Below are 14772 nucleotides of genomic sequence, written 5' to 3' on the forward strand. Positions count from 1 at the left end.
TCCTGGACATGGACCTACACACCACTCATAAGACCATGTTGTGGTGGTGTCCCACATACAAAATATGGGACGATTGCCACAGATGTTAGCTCAGTGACAATCCTCAAGCAAAAAAAGAGGAAGATGGGCAACAGATGTTAGGTCAGAGCCAATCTTCTTCACCAAAAAAACAAAGCAAAACTAAACTAATTCTAGCTCCCACTTACTGTGTAACTATTATAGACTAGGCATAGGCATTGTCATATGTGCTTTACACATAATTACATTTAATGATTACAAAAAATCTATCAAGTCAATGTCAAGAAGTGTAAAGCTTCTGGGATCTAACTCCACTTATATTCTAAGGAGTTAGCCTACCACGGCCTCATGGATGCTGGCAGGAGATGTGCAACCCCTGGGTCAGAGAAAAAGGACAGTTTACTACTCACATTTAATAGCAATAGCCAGAGTGACACCACTTGTGCTGATTTCCCAAGCCTCACTTAGCATAGGCAGATGTGGGAATTCCCACAGGGCCAGATGCATCCTGTACATGCTGTGGACCGCATTACAAGTGAAGCAGCTTGAGTAAAGGGAACCCCAGTATCTCATAGGGCCTGCATCCAAACCTATCCAAGCTTTGACATGGACAGAGACGTTATTTTTATCATCCTGGAGAGAAAGTAAATCTGTCCTCCGCTTTATAAGGAGAAACTTATCTCTATTCTCCACAGCGTCCACTATATAAATATCCTTGAAAAAATTATTCTGAAGCAAAATATTCTGGAACAAAAGCTGAATTCAGTTGTTCTCAAAACATGCAGAAATATGAGAGACTCATGAATTGTTTCCCATTTTACAAATGCGATAACAGATCCAGAGTCATTAAGTAATTTACCCAGTTAACTAACCGTAGCTAGGAAGAAGATGAGCAGGGATTCTAATCCTGATCTAACTAACTCTAAAAGCCACTTTCTTAGCCACTAGGCAACACTGCTTCCGCATTTTCTTGAGCAGGGGCCCAGGGCTTAGAGGAGTTAAGGATGAAGTTGATTAGGCTGAAGGAGGTTGTAAGTGAGGGAGCTAGGATTTGAGTCGGTACCACCCAACTCCAGACCTGGTGGTCTCACCAGCATACCACAGGTATCGACCAAGCACCAGAGTGCAGGAGTTTGCTGAGAGACCCAGATCATTCCTGGCAAAGTAAAGGAAGCAAAGAAAAGAGTGGAGAGAGAGAAAGCAGTTTGCTCAGGCAAGATGGGGAGGCCCCATCATGGTGAAAGCAGTGAGAGAGAGAGAGAGAGAGCGAGAGAAAGAGAGAGAGGAGGCAAGAAGGAGGGACCAGACCTGAGTTTGGAGGTTGGTTTTTACCTTGTAGTCTTTGGCTCTGGGCAGTAATTTGATTCAAATGGAGGTTTGGGTGTTGTGTTTGGTGGACAAACATTTCAGGGATGGACCTGCCTCTCATTTTCCCATTAGCTCACTTGTTTGCATCACATCACATCACATTATGATTGCCCCCAGCTACTTGAGAGCTTAGTAATGACTGGATGGCAACAAGAAGTAGCTCTCACCAGTTGTGGGCTTTCTTTTTGTTTTTTTTTTCCTTTTGTGGAAGATTAGCCATGAGCTAACATCTACTGCCAATCCTCTTCTTTTTGCTGAAGAAGATTGGCACAGATGTTAGCTCAGGGCCAATCTTCCTCTACTTTATATGTGGGATGCCTGCCACGGTGTGGTTTGATAAGCAGTAGGTAGGTCCACACCTGGGATCCAAACTAGTGAATCCTGGGCTGCCGAAGTGGAGCACACGAACTTAACCGCTGTGCCACTGGGCTGGCCCCTAGTCATGGTTCCATCCTAGGAGGCTTCTGAGATGATGTTTGCAGGCTTTAAAATGAAATGAAACAACCTCCACATAGGAAAATGAGCAAAGGATATAAACAGACAGCTCATTAAAAAAAAAAAAGGAAAGAAATGGGAATGACTTCTAAACACATGATAAAAGCTCAGTGTCACTCAGGGGAAGTGAAATACAAATTAAATCCCATTGTTCAGCTGTCAGATTAGCAAAATCCAAAACTTTGATCACTCATTCAGTTTGCTGGGCTGCGGGCAAGCAGGCACTCATGTGGCTAACATTATAAAAAGTTACTCATAGCAGCACTGTGAAATAGCAAAAGATTGGACAAACCTGGGGGTCCACTGACTAAATGACTGATTAAATAAATTAGAGCCCATTCATAGAATGGAACACTCTTCAGCTATTATTTTCAAAAAATGGAGGAGCTCTCTATGCATTCATATGGGAAGATAACCAAAATCTATTATTAATGGGGAAAAAAGCCAGTGAGTGTATGATGTATTATTTTGTATAGTATGGGAGAGAGGGATAGTGGTAAAAAACAACAATGAAACATATTTATATTTACTTGGATATGCAAAAAAGAAACAAAGGATGTATAAAAAGAGCAGTTGTGATACTGGTGGTGTGGGGTATTAGACAGATGGCAGATATGTTCACTTCAGAATTTTCAATACCTTCTGGTTGTTTGGCCCATTTGAAGACATTTCCTTTAGAAATTAAATTTAAAAATGCGAACACTAAAAATTTATGATCAAGAATTCTCTCTTCTGCAAGATCAAGTCTCAGGATTGGGAAAGTCGGTCTTCTTGGATTTCCCCATGCAATTTCAAAATCCTGGCATCATTGTCGCTCGCAAAAACAGAACCGATTTTGCCATTTGAAAGTAGAGCATGGATTTCACAGTTAGTTGTTGGCTTTCTTTTCCCAGAGTCTTGCCTTTTTTGAATAAGAAACTGAGAGAAGTTTTTTCTCCCCACTTGGCATTCTGAGCAACTTTTGGGAAACTCTTCTTCCAAGTTCTCACTCATAGCTGTCCTTCCTAATAATAATAATTATGGTGCTTCAACTGCACCCATTGTGTCCTTCTCTCCCCATACAGCAGCCCTACCCTGCAGGTGTGCTGTAAGTGTTTACAGCCAGCACTCTGAGGGAAATAAAAGCCTTGATTTGTAGTATTTGATGATTTCCATGCTATAAATACTCACCATAGCGGATATCAAGTTGCCAAGGTGATGGATGAGGTGGCATAGCATACAATTACATAGTATTTTCACTACGCAGATGCAATAGATGTAAATAACCTCAAGTACAGAGATAATAGTAAAATATAGTCAAATAATTAGGAAGTTGAGCTCTGAGTATTTATTGCTTTTGATTTTAATTTAATTTACTTAATTGTAAGCTTATGTCATTGAATTTTAATAATGGTTCTTTAAAAACTAACTTGAAAATCCCCTAAAAATGTATGAGCTCTCATGAGGTGGCATGAGATGGTAAGGGTGAGGTCCAGCATGCCACTGCCATACCCCAAAGCTCTGTCAAAGGATGCGTACATACTCTCTCTCCACTCTGCTCACAAAGCAAACTTTGGAGAAACTGAGAAAGACATCCCACAGAAGTTGACTGGATAGTAACAATCGCCTTAATGTGTTGAGCCCTACAAAGTTCCAGACACTGAGACGTGCTTGCAGCCATGATTTCGTTTAAGCTTCACTTTAACTTTACAAAGGTTCAAATATTGGTTTCCATTCCAAAACCAGAAGGGTGAGGTTCGTGGTCCCCAGAAAGGTGACACACTGAGAACTGCAAGCCAAGCCAGATGCCCGCCTGGTCTTGACCTCTGCAGCTTTCCTTCTTTGATGTAGTGTCCAGAGGTGATTTAAATTGAGCTGGAGAAATGAGAGGTAATTCTGAGTAGTCAAGGTTGAGAGAAGAACCAAACAGTTCTCTTAAATTGAGTAACAGATGGCCTTGCTTCCTGCTCTCCCCAGAAAACACATTTTTCCTATTTCTGGAAGTGGTTTTTTGCCTTAGGTTTTCCATTTAAATATAGGCTGGATTTCTCTCAGAATATTTTTCTCAGACATGCACTAGAGTTCTGGCCATGCTGGCTGGAATCATTTAGGATCCAAACTTGACACACATCTTTAATTCTGCTTTATTCACTTGTCCTTGCCACCCTCCCACCACATTCCCCACCCATCCCTCTTTCCCCCACCCAGCTCCACCATTCTGCCTTCCTCAGGCTTCCTTCTGGAATCTACAGTCTGACCTTTCTCTTTTCCAAACTAGCCCTTTGGGAAAGGATCTCCAGTTAGCCACATGACTCACCTTAGTGCAAGTCAATTGTATTTTCAAAAGCCAAAGGAATGACACTTCTTGCAATTTACATGTGGCCAGAGGGGAGTTTATGCCTGTATTTGTTTATTTGTTTTTGTTATTTCATTTGGTTATTTTTTTCTTTGGGTACATGGGGGAGCGGACAGAGCAGGAGGATCATTTCCTAGGCCAGTGTTTGACAAACTTTGCTACACATCAGAACCATCTAGGGGTCTTTAAAAAATACTAATGCCTGACACCATGGACGGACCTTAAGGGCATTATACTAAGTGAAATAAATCAGAGAGAGAAAGACAAATAGTGTATGATCTCACTTATGTGTAGAATCTGAAAAAAACACAAAAAAACCCTAAAACTTAGAGAACAGATTTGTAGTTGCCAGGGACAGGGGCTGGGGGCTGGAGGAAATGGGTGAAGGGGGTCAAAAGGTAGAAACTTCCAGTTATGAAATAAATAAGTCCCAGCCATGTGATGCACAGCATGGTGATTATAGATAACAACACTGTATTGAAAGTTGCTAAGAGAATAAAACTTAAAAGTTCTCATCACAAGAAAAAAAAGTTTTTTGTAACTCTGTATGTTGACAAATGACTTATTGTGTTGGTCATTTTGTAATATACACAAATACCAAATCCTATTGTACACCTGAAACTAATATAATGTCATATGTCAATTATATCTCACAAAAAAAAATACTGATACCGGGGGTCCTCCCTTAGAATTTCTGATTTAATTAATTAATTTAAGAGATGAGGCCTGGTTACTGAAACTTTTTGAAGTACCCTTGTTGATTATTATGTGCAACAAAGTTTGGCAAACGCTGTCTGAGTTATTAAAAATTCACCCTGTGGGTGGCCATGCTGAGGAAGGCCACTCTCCCAGGGGCTTTCTCATCCACTTGGTATAGGACAGGTTCATTAATTAACGCTTCAATTAATCAAATTGTTATTGAGCCCTCCCTTTCTGCCTTAAGCTTGTGGATTCAGGAGAAGTCAGATTCCTGAGATTCAATCTGTTTTTGTTTCCCAGTGCCTCCTTGCTTTCAAACAAAACAAAACCTCTCACTGGACCCACCCAAAGAGTTGCTTAGTAAATAGAGTAATGTTTTTCAATGGCTCATTAAGTTACTCTAACAGAGGCATTTACATGCAAATAATTAATGGGCCAATTACAAATTATTTGTTTTTGTTCATTAGAGCAGAACCACAATTTATTAAAGTAGGAACCCAAACAAATGCTGTTGTGGTACAAATGATCCATAGTCATTACAGAAAAATTAGAATATAGAAACTCAGTATGTCCATAAGAGAAAAATAACTCTAGTCTTTTCAGTATCCATTCAGTGGAAAATATGACTAATTCAAGGTCAGTGTTAATTCATGAATTCAGAAGCTCTTGGGAAGAATTTACATCTCCTGCTGCAAGTGCTCTTGGCCAAGCCAAGGTCACCGGAAGGCTTTTTCACTTGCTTTCGTGTAGGACACAGTAGCCCTGAAGCTATACTACCTCCATTTCCCGAAGCAAGATCTTTTGTCTATGGACTGCGAGAGGTGTGAATTTGAAAACTTGAAATATTCAACAGGAGGCAGCACCATTCAGGTCTATTCAGTGGGGACGTCTTCCTGGTCCTGTGCTCTTGTTTTTCTTACTAAGTTTCCCTTAGCAGTCTCCATCCCGGGGCCATGGTCAGGTCTCTGGAACGAAAGGCCCAGCTCTGGTCTGAGGGATAGATAGGTGGATGGACACATGATAAAGGAAACCTAGTAAAACGTTGCATGGTAAGTCTATGAGAGTCCACTGTATCACTCTTTCAGTTTTTCTGTGCTTTTGAAAATTTCCTTGTTGAAATGTTGGGGCAGACAAAGTCCTCATCTTACCCTGTTTCTGCATTTAGACATGAATTAACAGTGGTTGACACTTTTGGTATGGTCTTAACAAATTTGAGCTAACTGAATAATGATAATGAATAAGAACTAATTAATAATAACTAATAATCCATGAACCAGACGTCACGCTAAGTGATTTGGACACTATATTTCATTCAATCCTCACACCAAACCTGTGAGCTCACTGCTAGTATTCTCTCTGTTTTACAAAGAAGGAAGCTGAAGCCCAGAGAAGAAAAGTGACTTGCCTAAGCGACTGACCCTCAGAAGGCTCCGACTTCACTCCTTGGCTTCATTGTTCTGTCTTTTAATTGAATTATAGTGCACATGTAGAAAAATACACAAATTGTAAATGTACAGCTGTGAATGATCACAAGGTAAGCACATCCGTATAATTAGCACCCAGATTAGGAAACAGAATAGTCCAAGCTCCCTGGTTCTCACTCCCAAACACTGCCCCTCCACCTCAAATTATCTCTGCTCCTGACTTCTAATACCATAGATTCAAGGTGCTGGTCCTCATTCTTATGTCCAAATCCATGGGCAAAGTTCTCTTTTAGCAAAGCAATAGCATTCTGGTCCCCAAAACTTTCTGGTTACAGAGTGAGTTGAATATACTGTTACTTTAATGCGTCAGATTGCTTTCTCCTCTGCCTGCAGAGGGCTTCCAGGGAGCGGAAAGAAATCACTCTGGTGAGATGGAAATGGTGCTTGTGAGCAAACCTATCGTGCACGCTCCACTCCCTCACTAGTGGAGAGATCATTAGACTCTTGGAGTTGCTCCAGCCAAGGATGAGTTGAGCTCTACATTTTAATTCTTCCTTTCCTGTGTTCATGCATTAAACAGTTTACAGCCATGTAGGTGATACACAGCAGTAGGCAATTAACATACGCCCTCAATGTGTCGACCGTAGGGTTAGAGATCAAAACATAGAAATAAAGAGCTGACGTGATTTTTGATCAATGCTGTTGGAAGGTTCAGATCGGTTTTCAGCAGTGGGAGCAAATATGCAATTTCCTTCTTACTATGTAGCAGGCATAAGACTAGGCAATTTCTTTATATTGTTCTCAGTTAATCCTCATCCAACAATTGATTCACCTGTCTGCCTATCCAGTACATATCATCCGGTATTTCTCCTGTGGTATGTGCTAAGGATACTGTACCTTTTGCTAACCTATAACTTATAATCTAGGGCATGCATTCTCAACAGGAGCAATATTGTCCCCAAGGGGGTAAGAACAGGTTCTGGGAGACAAAAAATTATTATATCTTACAATGTTTTATGGTCCTCCAAAGGACCATAGTACATAAACTGATATACAGAATATCTGTGGTATTAAAATATCATGGAGGGGCTGGCCCGGTGATGTAGGGGTTAAGTTCATGTGCTCCGTCTCGGTGGCCTGGAGTTAGCTGATTTGGATCCTGGGAGTGGACCTATGCATTGCTTAGCAAGCCATGCTGTGGCAGGTGTCCCACATATAAAGTAGAGGAAGATGGGCACAGATGTTAGCTCAGGGCTAATTTTCCTCAGCAAAAAAGAGGAGGATTGGTGGCAGATGTTAACTCAGGGCTAATCTTCCTCAAAAAAAAAAATCATGGCGAAGGGAGAGCACAATTAGGAAAAAATGGTCAGAAATACTCTTAAGGGGCAGTCATGAAACACAGAGAGAAACTCTGTCTAGAGGAAAGAACAATAACAACAAATCATGCGTATTAGAATAGGAGACATACAGAGACCTAGAGGAACAGGGAACCATGAGTTAAGACTTGGAAGGTGTCTGAGGTTGCCACCTGCAGAGATTCTTGGAGCAATTATAATCTTTGATTTACAGAAGAAACATGGGGCTCAGTTAGGTTGGTAACTGTCCAGGATGTCCCACCCGATAAGTGAGAGGCAGGTCTGATTTCAAATCCAGGGCCCTTTGCGTTTGATTTATGCCCAAGCACGTACACGTGCTCTCTGGTTTTACAAGTGACAGAAGTGGGAGTCTATCTCAAGTCTTTCTTCTCTGGACATCAAACACTGAATCTGCTCCGACCTGGCCGTAATCAACTAAGACCGTCATGTCTAGATCTCTTCTGGATATAAGTGTAGAATTCCTACAATTGGTTTTTAATAGTGAAAAGCTCTGATTTAAGGAAAATCTAATGTCTCGCCAAAGAGCACACTGGGACTCAGCTTTTCCTGGCTCAGCATAAGCCCCGGGATGAATCCGTGCCTGTCATTTCAAGCCAACTCAAGTGCAGCGCAATCCCCAGGCCTGTATTTTGTCCCCCGTCCCTTGAGGAAAGTGTTCACCATGGCTATGGATTTGGGTGTTGTTTTATTGCTTCCTAAAGGTTCATCCACAGAATTCTCTTTTTCTATCAAATATGGCCAATTCTCCCTTCACAGCCTCTTACTAAAATTTTCCTCCACGAAATCAAAAGTTCAGGTCTTTCCCAATTCCGGCACTGCTGTCTTCTTGCTTCAAGGATCTGAACTATTATCTGAAATGGGCAGGTTCCCAGGCCTGCAGCCTGGTGGCAAAATTGTGGCCAAAGCAATTAGTTGAATGTGCTGGGGAAAGTGAAAAGCACACAGGAAGTGGCCTCAGGATAATGTCACCCTCTAGGTTATTTCAGAGCAGGCAAATGAGCTGAGGGAGACAGGATTGCTCCTTTGGGAACTTCCTGGCCGGCCCCAATTTCCATCCCTGCTTTTCGCTAAATTCCCAAACTATCCTTCCACTGTCGCCTCCACTACCACCCACGTGCCCTCCTCCCCATTTATTGAGCCAAGTAGGGACTATGAGCAGCCCAGTTTTCTAGACAACATAACAGAGACTTAGAGAAGTCAAGTCAAGGTCATATGGTAAGTGGTAGAATTGACAGGTCTGTCTCATTTTAACCTCTGTGCTCTGAACCCTTTATGGAAAACTGACTTCCTGATAGAGATGTGTGTTTCAGAGAAGACCCGCCATATTTTCTTCTGGTTTACTCCTTCAACCATTTGTTCATTTATTCATTCAAACAAAACCTCAGGACACTTACTGTGTGCCTAGCACTGTGCTGCAATTGAGAACCAGACAATCAAGATTCCTCCCCTTTGCAGAGTTTATATTTAGGGGGAGGAAGATGAGGAGCAGAAAATAAGCAAGCGAATAGTGAAATATTTACAAATTTTTTAAATTTATAACTTAATTGTGACTATCTACAAATTGCTCTGAAGGAAACTATCAGAGAATAAAGAGAAAGAGAAGAATAAAGAGGGATAAGGGCCTGGTTAAGAGAGGATTGGATAGGAAACACATCTTACAGGAGATGTTATTTAAAGCTAAGACCTAAAGACAAAGAAGGAGCATATTGTAGGAAGGTCAATGGAGTATATTCCAAGCTGAAAGCAGCATGTGCAAAGACCCTGTGGTAGAAATGAACTTGGATGCTCCAGGAACTGAAAGATTGGTGCAGTAGCATAGTGGGAGACAGGCACTGGGTGATAGACAGCTTGACAGGTTCTGAAAGACCTTTGTTATGGGTTGAGTTTTGTCTTCCATAAAGATATGTTGAAGTCCTAACCTCCAGTACCCCAGAATGTGACCTTATTTGGAAATAAGGTCTTTGCAAAGGTAATCAACGTAGCATGAGGTCATACTCCATTAGGGTGAGGCCTGTTCCAACATGACTGGTATCCTTATAAGAAAAGAAAACAGACACAGAGACAGATACACAGGGAGAATGTCATGTGATGACAGAGAGGCAGAGATTGGAATGATGCAGCCGCAAGCCAAGGAATGCTCAGGATTTCCAGCTACCAATAGAAGTTAAGAAGAGGCAAGGAAGCCCTCTAACCAGAGGCTCAGAGGGAGCACAGCCCTCCAACACCTTGACTTAGGACTTCTAGCCCCTAGACCTGGGAGAGAATCAATTTCTGCTGTTATTTTAAGACCCTCAGTAGGTGGTCCTTTGCTGTGGCAGGCCTAGGGAGCTAACGCAACCTTGTAGATATAAGTAAGGAAGCCAGATTTCATGCTAGATGATTGAAGGCAGGACAAAGGGGCAGCCAGGGAACACCGGAGACTTGCAGCAGCCCAGAGAAAAAATGGCGGTGGCTTGGACTAAGGTGGTCACAGTAAAAATGAAGAGAAATCTTTTTGAAATTGGAGCCAGTATTTCTATGTGGGACAGTGGAAAAGACACAGGAACTAGCACTCTGTAAGTCAGTTCGGGTAAGTTCTTAAAACTAACTCATAATTTTCTCCTTAAAGTATGAATCATAGATGCTGTGAAGATTTACACAGTGCCTGGAATATCATAAACATCTAATAAAAGGTAACTGCTCTTGCTAATGTCAATATTACTACATCAGAGGCTAACAGAGCCTGGTACAAAATTTGGCCTCAAAAACTATGCACCGAGTTAAATTTAGTGTCAGAAAGTTTGAGTCCAAATCCTCATTCTCCTATGGACTTTTATTAAAAAGTTTGAATAGTATAAAATTGCTGCTATTTGATTATTTTTGACCAAGAAAAATTGTAATTTCATATGGTTCGACCGAATATCATATAATATTTGCATACAAAAGAATATGTACAATATACCATGAAGCATGATAAATCTTGACCTCTAGCATACTTGCCACTTAAGAACCAGAATATTGCCAGACGCCTATCTTTCCCTGACCCCACATCACTGTAAGGACTAAACCTTGATTTCATTTTAAGTATGTATTTTTTTCTTACAAACGTATCAGTGAATTTATTTTCAAGCTTTATTAACATATTGGACAATCTCTGTATTTTTTCTTCAATTTGTTTTTTCTTTCCATCTGAATATTACATTTCTATGATTCATCCACGTCCTTGCCTGTAGCCATAGTTGTTTCATTTTCACTGCTATATAATTTTCTACTGTGTGAATATGCTGCAAATTTTTAATAATCCACTCTTCTGCCAATGAGCATCACTTGCTGGATAAGTTAAATGATTTCTCAGTGATCTTATTTCTTCATTTTTTTCTCATACTTTTTTTGTAACTCACATGTCACCTGTCATAAAATTCACCATTTTCAAGTATACAACTCAGTGGCTTTTAATAATACTCACAAATTTGTATCCACCATAACTACTAACTAATTCTAGAACATTTTCATCACCCCAAGGAAACCCCATATCCATTAGCAGTCACTCCCCATTCTCTTTTCACCTCCTTCCTGGTGATCATTATTCTACTTTCTGTCTCTATGGATTTGCCTATTCTGAACATTTCATATGAATGGAATCATGCAATATGTGTTTTTTGTGTATGGGCATGTCTAGCTTCTTCTACTTATTGAAAGCATAATGCTTTCAATTTTCATCATAATTGTAGCATACATCAGTACTTCATTCCTTTTTTTATTGTCAAATGATATTCCATTGAATGGATATACCACACATATTTATCCACTCATCAGTTGATGACAATTGAGTTGTTTCCACGTTTTGGCTATTATGAGCAATGGAACTATGAACATTCATGTACAAGCTTTTGTGTAAACATATATTTTTAATTCTCTTGAGGACGTACTTAGGAGTGGAGTTGCTAGGTCATCTGGTAACCCCATTTTTAACCTTTTGAGAAAATGCCAAACTATTTTCTAAAGCAGTTGCTCTAGTTTACGTTCCCACCAGCAATGTATGTGGGTTCCAATTTCTCCACATCTTTGCTATCACCTGTTTTGTTTGTCTTTTGACTACAGATAGTTCCCTTTTAAAAATAGGGCTATAATAAGAAAATCCATTTTGCCAAGTTATTAAGAAAAGCAAATCTGATAAGATATGAGAATACTGTCTAAATTGCTAGTTGTCCTTATCACATTGATGAAAGCCAGGAAAGGAAAGAACACACAGAGTATTTCTTTAGAGTGCCACAGAGACACACAAGATATTTCAAAGACTAAGTAAGATGAGCCATCTTTGAAATTCAACTCATTGCCAATGTCATTTACAATTCTAATAAACTCTTAAAGCTGAAGGAACCCCAGTATGTGAAGCATTTAAGCTCTCTTTCTACATTCCGTGGTCTGCCTTTACCAGGTTGTCAGTGACTGATGAGATGAGGGACTGGCTTTAAAGAAAGCAAGGAGAACTTCAGCAAGGCATTTAGAAGAACTTCCTGATTCTAAGGTGAAAAGCACATTTTCTTTATCATGGAATTATGCCTACTGTCTGCTCTAGGGACAATTTTTTCAGAAACTTACATAAAACCCTGCCAGAGACCGAGGAATAAATGTTGGGATGAGGGCTTGGTGGAGATGGGTGTGGTCTACCCAGCTATTGTGCCCCCTGTTCTCTGCTGATCTGGGCTCAATCAATCACCTCAACAGACATGTTCTATGGCCTCTGGGTATTCAGAATCCCAGATCTCATCTACAAGAACCAACCATCTGAAAGTTAATTTTAGAGGTCCACGAAGAGGAACCACATTTTGCATCATTTGGCGAGGGGACGGTTAATTCAGGGGTGGAGGCTGTATGAGTTCCTCTCTGAAACACAAAGGCACAGTGCAGCAGAAATTCCGTTTTTCTTTTACTAGCTGCAGTCAAGCATAAGATCGCATCCGATCTGCCAAGTCCTTGTTCTGATAACCCGCTTAGTAACTCAGGTTGATCTGGCATTTATTCATTTGATTGTTTTAGAAAAAGAACAAAAACAAAAGAAAAGCAAGATCCCTCATAAGTAATGCTCCTGCGACAGCCGATATTCCTTCTGAATCCTCAAAACCCTCTGCTCTTTAATTGTACGTTGTTTGCATTATGTGGTTTTTTTGGTTGCTGTGGACCAGTGTATTGGTATATCAGCTTTGAATCTGATGTGTAGCTGGCACCCAGTAATATTTACTGATTTGAATATAATTTCACTAATACTTCAAAAATGCCAACATGCTTATATGCTTTTACCAACCAACAGAGCTGATTAAATTAAACCTCGATGTTTTTCAGCCTGGGGAGAGAGAAAGCATTTGCTGATACCGTTTCTCCAGCCTGGCATGGTTGCTCCTAGCCCAGGGGCAGGAAGAGCCAAAGTGGGCCACAGAAAAAGCCTGTAAATCAAAATGCCTTAAAATATATGCAGAAACTCCTGTTTTAGTCATGGAACCAGCAGAAACAAATAGATGATAAGCTTAAACCCAGTTAAATTTTAGATATTGCTACTGGGCAGAAAATACTGTTTTCATCTTGCCAAGACTATTCTGGAAATAAACTTCTCTGAAGCTCTGTTTTCTACCATGTTGATCCAAACTGCAGACATACCAGCCTAGATTAATCGTTCTTATACTTTTGGGGGCCTCTAAGATTCTGTCACAAGCAATAGACTTTTTCTCCTAAAGATGGACATCTACATGCTTGGTTGAAGCATTTCCATGAACATTCTCCATCCATGGGCCCTCTTCCCCACCAGCCTGCATTCCAGAGGGGAGTAAGCTTACACTTTCTGTCTTCATGGCATCACCTCTGCTAGCACAGGGCCCGTGCATATCAGGCCTCCAACAAATTTTCTGGAACCGACCTGAAGTCTGAGTCATATGACAACTATTTTGGGAAACGCAACATGAAAAACAAGTGCCTGTGGACTTTTGCATTGAGACTGTGGTTAAAATTAAACCAACCCATTTGCCTTTCATTTATTTATTTATCTAATTTTTTTGGAGAGGTATTCATCTTCTCAAGTCTCATGAATCTGCTATGGTAGAGCCTGATGTTTGCCTCAAGCCACAGAATCAGACACTCAATTCCTAAGACAGTGTCTATCAGGGTCAAAGATTCATTGCCAGTCTGCATATGTTCCTTCAGAGTTAGCCTGAGCTGAAAGTCAAGAACCCTAGTTTCAGTCAAGAAGGTAGATGCTTTCAAAAATCAATCCATCAAGAAATAAACAGAGGGCAGGAAAGAAGAGGAGAGAGAAATAGGGAAGTGGAGAAGGGGAGTGGGCAAAAAGGAGAGAAAACTGAAGCTCAGAGACGTGACCCTTCATGCTCAAGTTAGCACAGCTGGCACGGCCAGGTCCTCCCTTATACCTCCACCAGGGGTCACCTGCAGCTTTGAGGAATAGTTGCACTGTACGCTATAAAATTCCCTCCTTAGCCACCTGTGCGCCTCTTGCTTTTTCTGGCCACAGGAACTTGCCAGGCCCATGCAAGAGACTGCTCAGCAGTAGTGAGAAGTTAACCATGCATGAGTTATCCATTGTTCATAGCAAACTAGCCTACGCTTAGCAATCTAAAACAACAAACACTTATTATCCCGCCCAATTTCTGAGGGTCAGGAATCTGGAAGAAGCTTAGAAGGATGGTCTCAGATTCTTTCATGAGACTGCATCTAGGTGTTGGTCAGGGCTACGGTCATCTGGCGGTTTGACTGCGGCTGGAGGATCCACTTCCAAGATCACTGACTGACATGGCTGTGGGCAGGAAACCAGCAGAAGCCACAAGAGCCTCTGCACTGGGCTTCCTCAGTGGCAGCTGGCTTTCCCCAAGTGAGTGATGCAAGACAGGAAACAAGGCAGAGGACATAATGTCTTTAATAATCTAGCCTCAAAGTGATATCTCATCACTCTGCTATATTCTATTGGTCACACAGATCAGTCCTGATACATGTGGGAAGACTACCCAAGAGCACAAATACCAAAGGACAAGGATAATTTGAGTTATCTTTTTGGCTGGCTACCACAGGTCCC

The 14772-nt window shown here is 41.0% G+C and overlaps 1 protein-coding gene across 13 annotated transcripts in view; it reads right to left on the minus strand.

The window, feature by feature from the left end:
* The window catches only part of GRM7 (glutamate metabotropic receptor 7), an 828681-nt gene that overhangs the window by 193384 nt on the left and 620525 nt on the right, over window positions 1-14772 (minus strand). The gene's annotated exons all lie outside the window — the stretch shown is intronic.

Source organism: Equus caballus, chromosome 16, assembly GCF_041296265.1.
Source record: "Equus caballus isolate H_3958 breed thoroughbred chromosome 16, TB-T2T, whole genome shotgun sequence".
Taxonomy (NCBI): domain Eukaryota; kingdom Metazoa; phylum Chordata; class Mammalia; order Perissodactyla; family Equidae; genus Equus; species Equus caballus.